Source organism: Cynocephalus volans, chromosome 16, assembly GCF_027409185.1.
Source record: "Cynocephalus volans isolate mCynVol1 chromosome 16, mCynVol1.pri, whole genome shotgun sequence".
Lineage (NCBI taxonomy): Eukaryota > Metazoa > Chordata > Mammalia > Dermoptera > Cynocephalidae > Cynocephalus > Cynocephalus volans.
The window spans coordinates 55,337,874-55,354,748 of NC_084475.1; the positions used below are offsets into that span (position 1 = coordinate 55,337,874).

The 16,875-nt window shown below is 38.7% G+C and overlaps 1 protein-coding gene across 6 annotated transcripts in view; it reads right to left on the reverse strand.

The window, feature by feature from the left end:
- The window catches only part of MPDZ (multiple PDZ domain crumbs cell polarity complex component), a 170,578-nt gene extending 153,914 nt beyond the window's left edge, over window positions 1–16,664 (reverse strand). For 5 of the 6 annotated variants that reach the window (XM_063080259.1, XM_063080262.1, XM_063080261.1 and 2 more), the window contains exon 1: window positions 16,390–16,664. The gene's annotated coding sequence lies outside the window, so the exon portion shown is untranslated. The remainder of the gene's footprint in view (window positions 1–16,389) is intronic. The other variant, XM_063080257.1, reaches the window with a different exon arrangement.
- Window positions 16,665–16,875: the final 211 nt, after the last annotated feature.

Genomic DNA, 16,875 nt, shown 5'->3' on the forward strand with positions numbered 1-16,875 from the left:
ATGATTGTTAAAATTGAATGATGGACATATGAAGATTCACTGCCTTTACCTACACTTGCAATTTTTCATAACAACAATTAAAAAAATAAGAGATTGGAATAAATATGTGAAAATGTTAACAATATCTAGTTTTGGAGACTAGGACTAGAAATGATTAGTTTTTTCTGTATAATTCACACTATTTTTCAAATCTTCCCTACTATCCTTCCTCAGCAAAAAAAGATTTCACCTCAAACTACTAAATTACTGAGAAAAAAAAATGTTTACCATTGGTAAATCCTCCCAGAAAAATAATTTCTTCAGGCTAGATTACTTAACTCCAGCAAAACTAAAAGAAATATTTTTTCAAATGTAATATCTCATAAGGAATTACTTTCAGTTTAACCATTAAAAACAAAGCTTTATTCTGATTTTCTGATGGCTTCTAGTTTTACCAACATGTTTGGGATAAGAGCCTTAGAAGCAGATGCTTATGGCCCTGGATAAGCCATGTAAGAGGGCACCAACTCCATGTAAGAGGGCAGCAGGTCAAGAAGAGATGAATAGCTGTTGCTGTTCTACTTTTGAATGTACATATGCTGCAAACCATAAACACCACCTTTGGGAATGATGGATGAACCCAAGAGAGTACATAAATATAAATCTGTTTCAAATGAAATAAAACTGATTTATCTTTCATGTATATTCAAATGACAATTCAACATAATGAACAGTTAGTCACATAATATACATAAGGTAATACTAAAATATGGAAAAGTGGCATATTAATCCACAAGTATGTTAACATATATAAATCAAAATCACTACTTTGACCAAGAATCCATGTCCTCTAAACAAGTTTTGTTGAAAGAAGTATCATCCCATTCTTTTTCCTAGGAATTTCCTAACAAAAGGGGAAAAAACTTACTGAAAAAGAAATACATATAATATGAAAATTAAATATTTTATTATTTATAGATATAACTTACAAAATATATTTGTACTAATGAACGTGTTCATTAAACTTACTTTGGTTTTTAAAGTTACTTCAAAGATAGTTTTGAATGTTACTTTTTCTGTTGTCCTGAAGTGAAATGCTTTGTCCTTTCCAAAAGTATACGTGTTCTTTCCTTAATTGCAGATTCCCCAAAACACATTGATACAAGCTTTATAAAGACATTTTAGCAGATTCATATCCACCTTCAGAATTATACATTTAAATTTTATTTTGAGATGCTTTTGAGTACAGCTTACCCTAAACCAATGAAGTCAATTTTAGAGTTAAAAGAAGTCTCAAAAAACACAGCTCACAGACAGGCTAAAGCTCACTGAGGTTTGACTACATAACAAATCAGTGGAGTGTCTGAGATTAGAACCTTGGACTGCTGCTATTACTTGACTATTTGAAAGGCTGAACATTCTCATTTTATTAAACTATATTAGACAAATCAGTCCTGTTTACAGTCTACTGTATAATATTTGCTTCCCCCTCTACCTTCATCCATGATTATTTAAAAAGAGTCCAAAATACACATTAGAGAATTACAGGTTCCAATATCTTTTCTCCGGACACCCATTTACACACTTTCCATCCATAATGTTCTCTCTTAGTATATTCCCATAAGACAGTGACTGTCCCCACAAACTGTTAACTCACTCCAAACATGGTAACTAGGGGAAATGACTTAAAAACTCCTGAAAATGAAAATGTAGCCTCTTCTGTTCTTTCACACCCTAAGTTTTGGGGCAGTTTGCCCATTTGCTACCACATTTTCAGTATTAAGGGCCAAGATGCACCATGCCAGGCATATTTCTTAGACAGAAGCAGGGGTATTCCTCCAAGAGCTGCCCTTGCAAGTGAACAACAACATGTCAACATTGGACTCCAGAGGCAGTTAAACTGCCCATAAAGCACTCCCTCCAGCCACATTATTTTCTTGAGAAAACCAAAAACAAGCAGAAGGATTAACTTTATGCCACAGAATTCTCAGGTGCAATTCCTACAATGGCAACAAATTCTCTAGAGAAATTACTTTGGGCTCCTACCTCCTGCCCTTTTGCCTGCCTGGAATGAGGCAATTCCCCAATGAGCCCAGGCAGATTGTGTCCTTGGTGCTTATAAAATGCATGGATGCTCAAAGGGTCCCCATGGAACATAGAAACACAGCCGGCAGCTGGTCTCTGTTAGGACGTATCAACTGCAGGAGGAGGTGATGGCACAGAGGATGTCTGTCATTTCTCAGCTGTTCTCAGGATTTTCATCAAGTTTGTGAGATCTTAATTATAATACTGGAGCAAAACAATATGTGGCTTTGTCAATTGTGACAGTGATTCTTCAGGAGTAAGATACTTCCAGTACAGACAAAACCATGGAACTAGGAAGTAGAAAGGTAGACCAGAATATTATAACCATGCTGCATCAACCTACCTCCCCATCCAATCTTGTTACACTATTCTCTCAAGGTCATTTCCTAAGGCTTTCCCCCAACTCTTAAAATAACTCTACTTCCAACATTTCCCTATTATTGTTCCAAACTGCTCTCCCATTCTGGAATCTTTTCTACAAAAATCATCTAGAGTATCGTCTATCACATCACCTAATTGAGGTGTAAGTACTATACATAATTAGATATTTTTATCCTGCCCCATCAATCAGCACCTCCTAAATTCAGTTTGTGGCTTTCATGATTTCCCTTTGCTGAATTTGGGTAGGAATAAAGATGAAGTTTACAAACTACTCAGGAAAGAGCAGGCTCAAATTTCTGATCAGAAATCCTCTGGGAAGAAAACAGCATATTGGAGTGATATTTAATGTGCCTATTTTTCTCTCCTATACGATGCTTGTGGTTACTAGTAGGTTGCATCCCACATTGGTCTAGTTCCAGCTCTGAATAGAGAAGTAGCATACACGTACTGAGAAGGGCTTGCAGCGATCATGCTCTCTCACTCTCTCTGAGCCCATTCTTTGCAATACTTTTCATGGAGCAATTCAGAACCCTTAAATTCAGCTGGCAGGATAAATCAAACTTTTTATTTTTGCAATTATCAATGACTAATTATTTGAAAATGTAAAAAATGTTGTGAGCCTTTATATTTCCAAAACATAACTTGTAAATATTTTACAGATATGAAAGTAGGGGGTAAAAGAGATGAATAACTTTCTCAAGATCGCCCAACTCAGACTTTTTATTAAGCAGTTGTATTTCAACAGCCATTATTCTGTAGGTGCTGAAAAGTCTATATAATAAAACATCCATAATTATCTGAACAATTTCAGCCACAAGTAATCTCATCAGCTATAAGAGGATTTGGGCCAGAAAGGGAGAAGGAAGACAGAATTAAGAAAGAAGAAGCCTTAAAAGCCTTATTCAATTAGATTGGAATGACTTAGGCCAGTCTATACTGACCAGACTCCCTAGGTAACAAACTATTTACTTTCCATGTCATTTTGCTGATTTAAAAAAGCAACTTTATTCCTCAGGCACAAATCCACCACCAAATACTCCCTTCAAGAGGTAAAACTTTCCAAATATATATTCATCATTGAAATATCTACAATGTAGGCTTGGTTGTAATCCATAAATTAAAGCAACAATCTGGTATTTGGGGCTCTTTAAAAAGAGTTCTTCAGTAACAACTAATAATAAAGTTGCTTTTCAGAATTGGTTGCTATTGCATCTAGTATAATAATGACTTTTCCAGAGAATAAAATAGTCTCCATCCGTTAATTTCTTAAGCAACAAAACTGGTACCATTTTTACTGTTTGAAATGAAACCATTTGCTTATGAAATAGTTTTCATATATTCCTGTTTATATCCCCTGCTTTACACATATTCAGTAGCTCTATATTAGATACCCCCATTTTCAGATAAGAAAATTGAGGCTCAGAAAGATAGAGTTTACTCCTACATTCATGAATCTTTTAAGTAATAGAGCTACCATTTAAACCCAATCAAGTCTGACTGGCATCAAAGTCAAATCCCTTTGTACCAAATCACAGTTCTGTGCTCTAATAATAATAATAATAATAATGATGATGATGATGATGATGCAAGAAAGAAAATAGTTATTTACCTGCAGATTATGTAGCCTCAGGCAGCTGTACTTTCACAGTTCCCAGCCTGCTTTATAAAGTTCTCTTGAAAAAACACTATCATTTTACTAGTTGGGAGATCTCTGAGCTGCTCTTTCCTCTTTGTAAAGTGGGCATTAAAATAACATATACAAAATGCCTGGAAGTAATAAGCTACTGCTATTATTATTTTGTGTTTTATTAGTGTCTATACACTAACATCTCTATTTTGCTGTTTCCAACTGCCATCAGATTAACTAGGCTTACTAAATCAGTAACTCCTTAATGCAAATAAAAATTGATCATTTCTGGGTTGGGAATTACAAATTACACCCAGTCTTACCTATGCAGTAAAGTACATAGCTTTATGACATCTCCTTTCCCACTGCTGTATTATGTGTACTATATTTACTTTCTGTGCTGTTCAGGATCCCAAAAATTGCACACCACAGTACTCCAAAGAAGTACAAATGAACCCAAGAACTGCAAATCCCAAAATTTAGCTCAGTCAAAGTACTGACAATTAAGTTATCTACCAGAGAAGACAGATGGAGAGGAATAGGTTTGATGTATGACAAGACACAGATAATCAAACAGGGGAGGAAAGGAAGGAGAAATAATGAGGTGAGGAAGCTGAAAAGGAAGAGAGAGAGAAAGATGGAGTGGAAGCGAGATGATTTAGAAAACCCTCAGAAAATTCCTTAGCATTCACCAGGCTAACAGGAGGAAGAGCAGGGTGAGTTCAGGAAGAACTGAATCATTTCATCCCCACCAAAATGAAATCTGACCTCAAAGGAAAAACTTCACCTCTATTTTCTTTCACTCACCAAGTAGCCAAACACAGTAAGAGTCATTAAGTCTGAGTCACTTCCCTTCTAATTCAGTTGTCAGAATCCCATTAGTATGCCAAAGTGTTTAGAAGATGGCAAGGGCTATAGAAGCATTAGACATTATTATTATTAATAACACTAATAGCATCAGAATAGCTAATCGATATTGTTTCTTAATTTTAAGAACAGCAAAAAAAATAAAATAAAATTATAAATATAGATCTAGATATATAGGTATAAATGAATAAACACCCCCCAAAAAATCACTACGTTATTTCAGCAAGTATTAACTCAGCATTTACATTTTCTTAGGCATGAGGCACAGGAAGACTTAGCCTGAAGATACTTGCACAAGATCATTCCATTCTCATTCAAATAAATATTTATTTTCATATCTAGTTTTGTATTCATAATTTTATGATATCTTTATTTAAGAGACCCATCCGAACTACATAAACTTTGGGCCCCCCAAAATCTTTATCTGTCTCAGTCACTGAAACACATGGCAAAGAAGAGTAAGGACAGGTACCTACCTTCTGAGTGGAAAACAGTAAGTAATCACACTGCAATGTGATAAGCTAAATCCTGAGTATGGTGGAATCCAATACTACCGGCTGGAGTCAGAAGAATTTGGAAGAGATGTGACAAATGAATCAACTTGAAGGATGAGCAGATTAGGAGAGTATGGGGAAGATCAAGGAAAGGAAAAAGCACTTCTTGCTAAGGAATGGACATCTGCTAAGGCAATGAAACCACAAAGAACCCAGAGAATTTATGACAGTAAGACTGAAGTACTTGGCTCAGAATGACAGGAGCTAGGAGAGCAATGTTTCCATGGCTTCCTTGGGACTTTGCCCTGCAGGCATGGTGGATCATGTAGAGGCATTGTGGAGGGGGATTAGAGAGCGGGGGAACTACTAAAATGAACTTTCTGGAAAAATAATTCTGACAATAGGGTAAATAATTCACCAAAGAGAGAAAAGAACTAATGACAGTACAAGCAGATGTTGGGTTATTAAAACGGCCCAACTGAAAAATAATGAGAGCCAAGATTAAGACAATGATAAGAAAAAAGAGGAGATACAGACCAACTACTAGATGAGAGTTGGGTACAAGGAAAATGAGTGAATGACAGTAATAAAGGTTGACACTCCCAATGTTTTTGATCTGGGAAACTAGAAATACTGTAACAACGTTTAACTGAAAGAACAGCAGAAAGAGAAATGTCATAGGCTTTTAGAAGAAGGAGTAGAAAATGTATCCCTTTTAGACATACTGAGTTTGACTGAAAAGCCTCTAGAATATAGGAAATAGAATTTTAATTTCACAAAGGTAAAAATTTTTCTTGTTTTGTTGTTGTTTCCTTTTCCTCTTAGAGCTACATCACCAGCACCAGAAATAGTGGCTGAGACTCAATAAATATATGCTGAAAGAATGAACCAGTTACACATGTGGATCTAAGGAAAAAAGAACTTGGAGATATAAAAGTAGGGAATCACTGGTCTCTAAATTTTTGATGAAGATAAAGGAGATTAATCAGGAAGAAGGCACAGATTAACAAGAGGGAGAATTGAGGCTGGGATCCTGGAGAATATGAATTAAATATAGGAAAAGATCAAAATACTTTAAATAGGTATCAAACAATCATCTGTGGCCTAAATTAAAAATACTACTTGAATTAATAATATTCCTGCAAGCTTCAAGACAAAACAAATTCTACAGATATAGAACAGAATATATCCAAAAAATATAAAATCTGCCATGATCCTCTCTTATTGACCTCCATACTAAACCAAAACAAATTTACCTTTGGATATTCTGTTAATTGAATATGCATACACCCAAGAAGAAAATAAAATTTATCCACAATAATAGAAGCAGTGTTTTTCATACTCCATACTACAGAATTGCTAGAGAAAACCCTGTATTCCTGACAGCAGAGATGTAACTGTCTAAATCTGCTGATAAGCTTGTCAGTGGTAGCCTACATTGCTGAGAATACACTAAGGAAAGTGAGCAAGAGATGAGGATTTCCATCTTGCTGGCAAGATTCCAAGTAGCTTAGATAAGGGAAATCTGCACTAAGAAATCCAAATTAATATGAACCCCTCTGAATACAAACCTTAGCCACATAAGACAAATAAGCATAGAACAATTCAATCCCCAAATTACTAATTCGCAGGTAATATAACAAGCTACATTATTTTGTTACCATATGTAATTCTGTAGGACTCACCAGGGCCATCTTGACAAACAATATTTTCTCTCTGAAAACATTTTAAAAGGTCTTATCCTCTTTCAGTAAACATGACTGTTTGCTTCTTAACTCATCTACTATTTAACTCCATTCTTAACTGCATTTTACTTTGGTACTGAAAGGAATAAATGTTAATATTAGAATGATTAAACAACTTTTACTTTTGTAATCCAGAGAGCAAATCTGCCTTAAATGGTTTTATTTTTGTTTGTTTGTCACTTAACTTCAATTAAGTGAACAGAAAGTAGACACAAACATATAAACATTAAACGTGAACCCAAAAAAGGATGAGTGGATCCAGCTAGCATAAACATGTTTTCACAATATAATGAAGACTTTTCTTTTCCTGATTTCATCTGCCCTTACAGCTTAGATGCATCATCTAGAGCTGTACTGACCAATGTGGTAGCCACCAGCCATACATAGCAATTCAGCACTTGAAATGTGGCTAGTTCTAAATGAGATGTGCTGTAAGTGAAGAATTCTTTCAAATTCTTTCAGAGAAAAATAAAATATCTCCATAATTTTTATATTGATTACAATTGAAATGATATTGTGGAGAAACTGGTTTAAATAAAATATATTATTAAAATTAATTTCACCTACTTCTGCTTTTTTCTTTTACTGTACGCTATAGATAATTTTAAATAACATATGTGGCTCCCAATATATTTCTATTGAACAGGGCTGATCTTGAATGATCTAGACTTCCAGATCATACCCTCTTCAATTCTTGGTATGTTTGATGACCTTAGTTGTAACATATACAGAATAGAAATTATCTGGAAATCCAGGTACCAAATTTCTCCTTCGTTATCTAATTCACCATATGATTGTTGTATAAATTTGTCACAAGGAGTGATACATAAATATAACAAAAATGATAACTACTAAAAATATGCAAGTGGTAAGGAATATTTGGCCCCGTGGCTCACTTGGGAGAGTGTGGTGCTGGTAGCGCCGAGGCCGCAGGTTCAGATCCTATATAGGGATGGCCAGTGCACTCACTGGCTGAGCGTGGTGCAGACAACACCATGCTGAGGGCTGCAATCCCCTTACCAGTCAGGGGGGAAAAAAAAAAAAAAAAAAGCATTGGGTTCAATACTGAAACTGATTTTGCTATGCTTAGCACTTCACTAGGTAAGATACAGAGGCTTATGGAAAGCCTCAATACTCATGAGTTTGGTTTTGCTTTTTACTTAATCTTTAACCTGGTATCTTTAAAGATTAAACATTCATAAATCTCTTTATTTTACAATTGCCAGTAGTCCTTTTTACATATTTTGAAACTTCAAGTAACATTAAATAAGGATATTTAAATTCTGTTTATCCAAAGGGGGCATGAATTTAAGAAAACTGAGAAACACTGTCAAATACAAAAGTCTGTCACACACAGTTGAAACTGAAGGGATCAAAATATACCACTCCTAAATATGCCACTTAGCATAAGGATTATTTTGTCCTGAAGGCAACAGACAAGCAGAAGACCCAGGAACACTCTCTGCCCTCCCCCTTTCCATCTTAAACAGGGCATAAACATTCCTTTAAAAATGTGAAATAAATTTCCATTTGTAAAGATGTTCCCCTCCCCCATACCAGTAAGAGCAGAACAACTCATTGTGAAAATGGTACATAAGCCCCTGGTTTAACCACTTCTCTCGGTTTTCATTTTTTTGTGTAGCCCCCATGCATGTAAAATTAAAAACATCAATTAAATTTGTATACCTTTTTCTCCTGTTAATCTGTCTTCTGTCAGTTTAATTCACAGACCTCAGCTATAAAACCTAAGAAGGTAAAGTTTTTCCTCCCCCAGGAAACAAAGAGAGAATACATTACAAGACAATGGACAAAATACAGGAGCATTCTCAACTACTAAAAAACTCCTAAATGGTATATCCATACAATGGACTAGTACTCGGCAATAAACAGTACCAAACTATGAATACAGGCAACACAGATGAAATCTCAAAATAATTACATAATGAAAAAGTCAGACAAAAATAGGGAACATACTGTAGGATTCCATTTATTTAAAGCTACAGAAAATGCAAACTAGTCTATAGTGACAGAAGGCAGATCAGTGGTTACTTGGAGATGGGAGACGGGTAGGTGGGGAAGGTAGGAAAAGATTACAAAAGGGGTATGAGGAATCCTTTGTGGGTGATGGTTATGTTCACTATCTTGATCATGGGATGGTTTCACATGGGCCAAAATTCAACAAACTGTATACTTTCAATGTGTGCAGTTATAAGTCAATTATAAATTTACCACCAAAAAATAATAATAATAAGCAGCCCCTCCCCTCTCTTTGAGAAAAGGGTAGAGCCCAAATGTCCTCAGTTTAGCACCCAACTTTTCAATAGGGTAAGCTATGGAGCTATGATCCAGGCCCAGAGTCTCTTTCTTCTTTTGTTTTCCTACTTCAGACACAATACAGATCTAAAATACTTTGTGACTTAGCCTGATCCTATATATAATATATACAGAAGATTACAACAGAATTAAGAGACATTCCAAGGTTACACTTTCCTAAGACAGCATAGGATGACTACATTTACTACTTCCAGGAAAACCACAAATGTGGTGGGGAAGGCGAAGGGAATTGGGCAACACTTCATTGAACCCTATAGTTGAGACCCCTCCAGTATTAAAGTGGAAAATGAACATACTGCAGAGGCGGACTTCATGCCTGACTTATTAAAATGAAATATCCTTGAAAGACATGGGGGTGGGGGGGATACCTAAACTTTATGAACATTAACTAATAATGCCTTAAAGCAGGGCCTATTAATGGGGCTGCTATGGTCAGAATGTTCATGGCACCCACAAATTCATATGTTGAAATCCTAACCCCTGAGGTGATGGTATTTGGATGGGATTTGGGGAGGTGATTTTGGTCAAGAGGGCAGAGCCCTCATGCATAGGAATAGTACCCTTACACAAGAAGCCCCAGAGAGCTGCCTTGACCCTTCCACCATGTGAAGACACAGCAAGAACCAGGAAACTGTGGCCCTCACCAGACTCCTAATCTGCCAGCACCTTGATCTTTGACTTCCCAGCCTCCAGAACTATGAGAAATAAATGTCTGTTGCTTATAAGCCACCCAGTCTATGGTATTTCTTTATAGCAACCCAAATGGACTAAGACAGGGGCCTAGCAAGGTGTAAGAGAACTTAAGCATACCCTGTATAACTCAGATGATTTTTTAAATTGTAGAATAATCTTTAATCTTTATGATTCTATCATGATGGTTTTGTTAGGTTAGTGATGTCTTAAGAGCACAGAATGACAGATTCCCAGGACCATTTTCTATAGCTAGTTCCCTGAAGCAAGGCATCCTAGGGGCCACCTGATTGTAATAACATAAGGTTATTTTGAAAATAATAGGACTATTCAATGTTTAATTTTAAGCAGAGATCAAGATTTTTAAAAATACATTCTCCACCAGTGTCCCATGTGCCACATGGTAGTTAACCATATTATACGTCCTCAAAAGAGTCAAGAGACATTGGTTCAAACAAATGTCAATTCAAAATGTACAGATGTTTAATAATCTCACACCGAATAATCCTCACCGAGAAAAAAAGCAATCAGTGAAATCTATTTATCAGTAGCTCTATTTATTTATTTGTTATTTCAAAATAATTTAAGGATTCTCATTTCTAAAAAACGTGGGGGGTTTCCATGAGGGTCGTATCTGGGTGATAGAATTATAGACAAGTTTTTTTAACTTCTTTGTGCTTGTCAATATCTTCCATATTTTTTAAAATGTGCTTTTTGGTCATCAAAAAAAGTTACCCAGGTACAAAGTTACAGGTAGATAGGAAGGATATGTTCTGGTGCTCTACCCCGACTATAGCTAATTATATTGTACTGTATATTTCTAAAAAGCTGGAAAAGATGATCTTGACTGTAATCGCCACAAAAAAAAAAAAAAAAAGATAAGTGTTCAGGTGAAGAATATGCTATCTACCCTAAGTGTTTCACTGTAAAACATATGCATATATTGAGACAACACATTGTACCCTACAAATATGCACAATTAAAAATAAATTTTTAAAAATCAAAAAAAGTTACTAATCATCTTATAGAGTAAATGGTAAAGTATACCATAACTTATTCATACTACCAATATTACACTGTCAACCCAACCTAAATAGGTTTTTGTTAAGATTGTTTTTTGTAGCTGATGTTTGTTTTTTTTTTTTTTTACAAGTGTTTCCTTTTTTACTTCCCCCTCATGTATTTATTTATTGTATCTTAGATCTGAAGATAAGAGAATAACAATAAATGTTGCTTTCACAGACATAAATAAAACTAAAGGGAGTATAAAGATAAGAATTCTCTAAACCAAACAAATTTAACCGGCACTGGCAAACAAACAGAAATAAAGCAAGAATTTGTCACATTTTACTTTTTTTTAAACTCAGCTGGCCAGATTTGGATGAATGTTTTCTAATGTTTTCTTTGACGTTTCTCTAACTCAACAAGTACAACTACAACACTTAAAAAAAAAGTTTTTATTTTATTATATGTGATAGAAATTTCCTTATTAATCATGTATTTTTTCAAAAAGGGGAAGAAATTTCTGTAGAAAACAGATTATACCAAGTATTAACTCACATAACACACACAGGACATACAGTTTTTAGACAAATGTAAAGAATACATTTTGTTTTAATCAGACTCAAAAACCATCATGAGATATTTATAACACTAACATGTCATCTTTACTGAATTTAATGTTTTACTATTTTTAAGACATATTAGAAGCAATATTTTAAGAAAAATGAAGAATGCTTTTACGAAACACTTTAAAAGAAAACTGATGCTCTGCTCACACAAGTAAGACCTATAAGAGGCACAATCTCCCTGTGAACACTGAGAGGAAGAAAACAAGTGGCCTCAGGCCAAAGATAAAATACCTTTTTCCTCAAATAGCAGTTTCCTGTTCTTCCCAAACATCAAATTACCACAATAATGCTTAGCCTAGCCTACCACAACAGCCTCCTACCACATAGCTTCCTCCCTCCCTTTCCCTAAACCAGCCCACTCTTCAGGGTCTGGCCAGCTTACATTCCAGGTCTGTTCAGGAACTCTGTGTTCCCCCAAAATTCACGTGAAATCCTAATCCCACGTACCTCAGAATGTGACTGTATATGGGGTCAGTGTCTTTAAAGATGCCTCTTTTAAGATTAAACGAAGTCACTGGGGTAGGCCCTAATCCAATATGGCTGGTGTCCTCATAAAAAGAGATTAGGCCACAAACACACACAGGGAAGACATGTGAAGAAACAGGGAGGAGACAGCCATCTACAAGCCAAGGAGAGATGCCTCAGTAGAAACTAACCCCAGTGACAGCCTGATTTTAGACTTCCAGCCTCCAGAACTGAGAGGAAATAAACTCCTGCTGTTTCAGCCAACCACTCTGTGGTACTCTGTAGGGCAGCCCTAGCAAACTAATACATGTTTTGGTACTGAGAAATAGGGTGCTGCTGTAACAAATAACTAAAAATATGGAAGCGGCTTTGGAACTGGGGAATAGAGGCTGGAAGAGTTTTGAGGTGCATGTTAGAAAAAGCCTACTTTGCTTTGAAGAGACTGTTGGTAGATATGCAGACATTAAAGGTTCTTTTGATGAGGCTTCAGATGCAAACGAGGAACAGGTTATAGAAAGTGGAAACTTCCAAGAGGATAAAACCAAATCTTAGCCTATACTTCCATTATTCTCCATCACTTGCCCTTCTCCATCCAAACTTTTCCCCTTGGCACAAACCATCTATCTACTCCACTCTAGAAAGATACAAAATCCATTTCAGTTCTAGCGGCCCACCCATATCCCAGCCTCTTCCTCTACATTATGTCGATTCTCCTTGCAAAACCACTGACTTAAGCTGTACATCACACCCAAACCCCTTCATTTCCCTCACCTTATTCTAAAGACAAAAGCCCCTTCTGTTTCTTGTTTATGAACTTCAATGAAGCCAGCAAGCCCCCTACATTAATCTACTTTCTTAGAATCCCTGTAACTTTTACTATGTGTAAAACTTTTATATTCTTTCCCCCATGTGTCTATTTTTCCAACTAAGACAGTAAGCTTCTGGAGCAGTACCTTATACCATATTTATTTTGTGTTCTCCCCAGTGCCTAACCCAATACAACACATAGTCAGCCCTCTTTATCCAACGGTTATGCAACCACAGATTCAACCAAACATGGATCATAAATAACAATACAACAATAAAAAATAATCAAATTAAAAAACAACACAGTATAACAACTATTTACATAGCATTTACATTGTACTACGAATTATAAGTAATCTAGACATGATTTAAAGTATATAGGAGGATGTGTGTAGGTTATATGTAAATATTATATATGCCATTTTATATAAGGGACCTGAACATCCTTGGATTTTGGTAACCATGGGGGGTCCTGGAACCAATTCCCCACTGATACTGAGGGACACCTGTACCTCCTAATCCATCTATTACAATCTACTAAATTAATAACTACTTCAGATTTTCTCTGGAAATATTTCACAAGGAAACAATGAGTTACTTAGCATTGGTTTCCCTTATCTAGAAGTAGTTATCTCATTATTCTTATTCCCCACATGGAACCCAAGTAAAATTATTTAATTGTAATATATCAATTTTACCATCCTAAACATCATTTACCAATTGTATTTATATAAATGCTCCCCATGACACTAATTTACAAGAGAAAATAAAACTTTTCTTGTTAAAATATGAGTTTGATATGTATGTAACAATGTAATTGTATCAAATGAAATCCTACTTTAGGCCAAATGTCTATTTTAAAAGTCCATATAACTATTTGGGAAACATCATTATTCACATGCACCATCAAGCAAACCTAAATTCACTGGGAAGTCATCTACTTCATTTTAAAAAGTAGGATCATTTCCTGGCAGATGTGTTGTTTACTCTAGCATGTCTGGGGTCATTTCTGGTCCAATAAGTCAATTTTGCCTCAAGATATTTTATGAAATTCACGGGATACTTTATGCATATTACAATTATACAAAATGGAGCCAACCTCCTACTCAACCTGACAGAGTCAAGTCTATGATGTAAGATTTGGGATGTAATCTGGAGGAAATAATCTGCCTCCAACTCAGGACAGTTAACTTGCAGGCACTTCATTATTCCGTGCCAGCTTCTAAATCCCTTAATACTAATTCTAGACAATGGGTCCACTTTTTGCTCATTTGTACAGCAGAGTTTCTCAACCCCAGCAGTTAAATATTCAAAGTGCTCAACTCGCCTGAATCAATGTAAAATTACATTTCAATGATTTCCAAGAATCTCTCCAAACACCTGCAACTTGCAGAGACTAGTAAACTCTGGGGACAGCCTCTACTTTCTCATTGTTATGTGCATTTAAAAGGCATCTGAAATGTAAAGACGTCTTTAAGACCAAACGGGGCAATGTCTATGTTATAGGAATTTGAAGCACATTAAAACTGACTAAACATCTCTTCCTTCCCATGCCACAACCATCAGGTTTAGGGGCGGGGGAAAGAGGGGGGCGGTTAAGGGAGAAAGAAAACCAGAAATAAGAGAAGGGAAATAAAAAAAGAAATAGAGAAAGGATCCAATGAAAGAAAAGGAACATACGGTACACATACAATCTATTAGTAATATGTTGAGAATAATCTTCAGCAGTTTTCTTTATTTTCGCAGATGAGGTAGGGAAGTGGAGTGGAGAAGAGCCAAGGGGTCCCAGAAACTAGCTTTGCCTAAGTAACACGCAAGGGCACAGCTACGTATTGTATTAAAAGTTCAAGACAAGGAACTTCAAGTTTTGTTAAGTTTTTAAGTGCAATTTTTTACTGAAATTCTATCAGGCGCTAAAACATATATTTTACAAATTTAGATGATTCTACCCTTACAAAAAGTTCGTCGTAATCATCTATAACCAAATTCAACATGCAAAAAAAAAAAAAAAAACCGAACCATCACCTCCTCCTTAGTTTTCAGATTGGGTGTTACTTATGCTATAAAAGGTAACCTAAATGAGGAATGTCTACAGAACACAAAGGTGTTGTTTACACTACAGCCGTCTACCAGGGCAGGGTGAGACAAGGTCTGGTCACTTTACAGCGTCTTCCCCTCCTGACGTCAAAAGAACATGGACGGGTTTTCCTTCTAGGCTGGTCCCCTTATCTGATGCCGCCGAGGAAACACTACCCCTCCACCCGCACCCCCCGCCCCACCAAAGCTCTCAGCACCCATTGCCGGGTCTTCCAAAGCAGAGCAACCTCCACAGCCCCATCCGCGGGGAGGGATAGAGACGCCCCGCCATCCCCTACTCGCTCCCAGCTGCGACACAGCGGGCGCCACTTCTCTCCCGCCACCCCCACTCTGCAGTCTCAGCTAGAATTTCCATGTGATCGCAGGAAAGAATAGGCCGGCCTTTGTGCCTCTGCAAAGAATGCAAGCAAAAATTTGCACCATCAGACACACGCACGGCTCCCAAGACACAGATCGTCTCCCAAACGTCTCTTCCCCAGGAACACCCGGCATCCCCGGGCTGCGAAATCGCAGACAAAGGCGCCCAGCGGCGCGGAGAGGATTGAGGGGGAGGCGAGAGCAAAATGCTCCCACCAACGGGAGCAGCGGATGAAAGGTCACGGGCGCCACGGGGTGATGCGGGAAACCGGTACCAATTAGCGGTTCGCCTGGGGGCCCCCGGTTGCCAAGGCGACAGACGCCAGTCTGGGAACGCTTCTCCCCGCCCCTCACCCCGCACAGCCCGGTGCGTAACGGTGGAGAGGGCGTCCGTCCCGGGGCACGGCCCCAGCAGCGCAGAGCAACAGGCTCCTGCTCGCCGGAGGGCTCGGCCTACGCTCCGGGTCCCCAGGCTCCCCCTTCTCGGCACCACGACGATGCCCCTTCAGGAGAAGGAAAAGAAAAAACTTTTAATCCATTTAGAGTAAGCGAGAGCAAAAGAGGAGGGTGGGACGGGATGGCTGAAAGAACTACGACTGCGATCGGCGGGGGGAGGGCGTGCGAGAAGCCAAGGAAACTTCCAGACCCCATCCTTTGGAGAAGCCGGAGAGCAGCAGATGCCCGGCAGCCGCGTGGGGTGGGGCGAGCGCACCCGGCCCGCCGCCCGTCGCCCGCCCGCCCCGCGCGCGCCGTGCACCTTCCCGGCCGGCGCGCGCGCAAGGCGCGGGGGCGCGCTCCGGTCTCCCGGCCCGGGCCCCAGCGCCGCTTACCCAGCTGGCGGCGGCCGTCCCGGGCCAGGACGCGAGAGGGGCGGAGGGCGGGGGAGCCGAGGCCGCCAGGGACTCGGGATGGCCGCCTCGCCCAGGCTCGCTCTTCTCTCCTGAAGTAACGGCCCGGCCAGGAGCTTCGGCGTGAACGCGCACAGACACTCACGCGTGACGAAGAAACTTAATCCCGCCGGCGGCCGGACGCCAGCCTCGCGCTCCGCCGCGCCCCTCCCTCGGCGCGCGCCGCACTTGCGCCGACCCGGGCTGCGGTGGAGGCGGTGGCGGGGCCGGGACTGCGGGGCTGCCGTGACGCCGGCGACCGGCGGGCGCGCCTCGGCCAATCAGGGGGCGCGGCTCAGCCTGCAGGTCCTGGGTTTTAAATTCGTCCTCGCCCGGCCGCTCGGCCTGGGATGTGGCCGGTGGACTGTCGTGAGGTTGTCAGATAAATGACAGGACGCCCAGTTAAATGTGACTTTCAGAAAAGAAAGG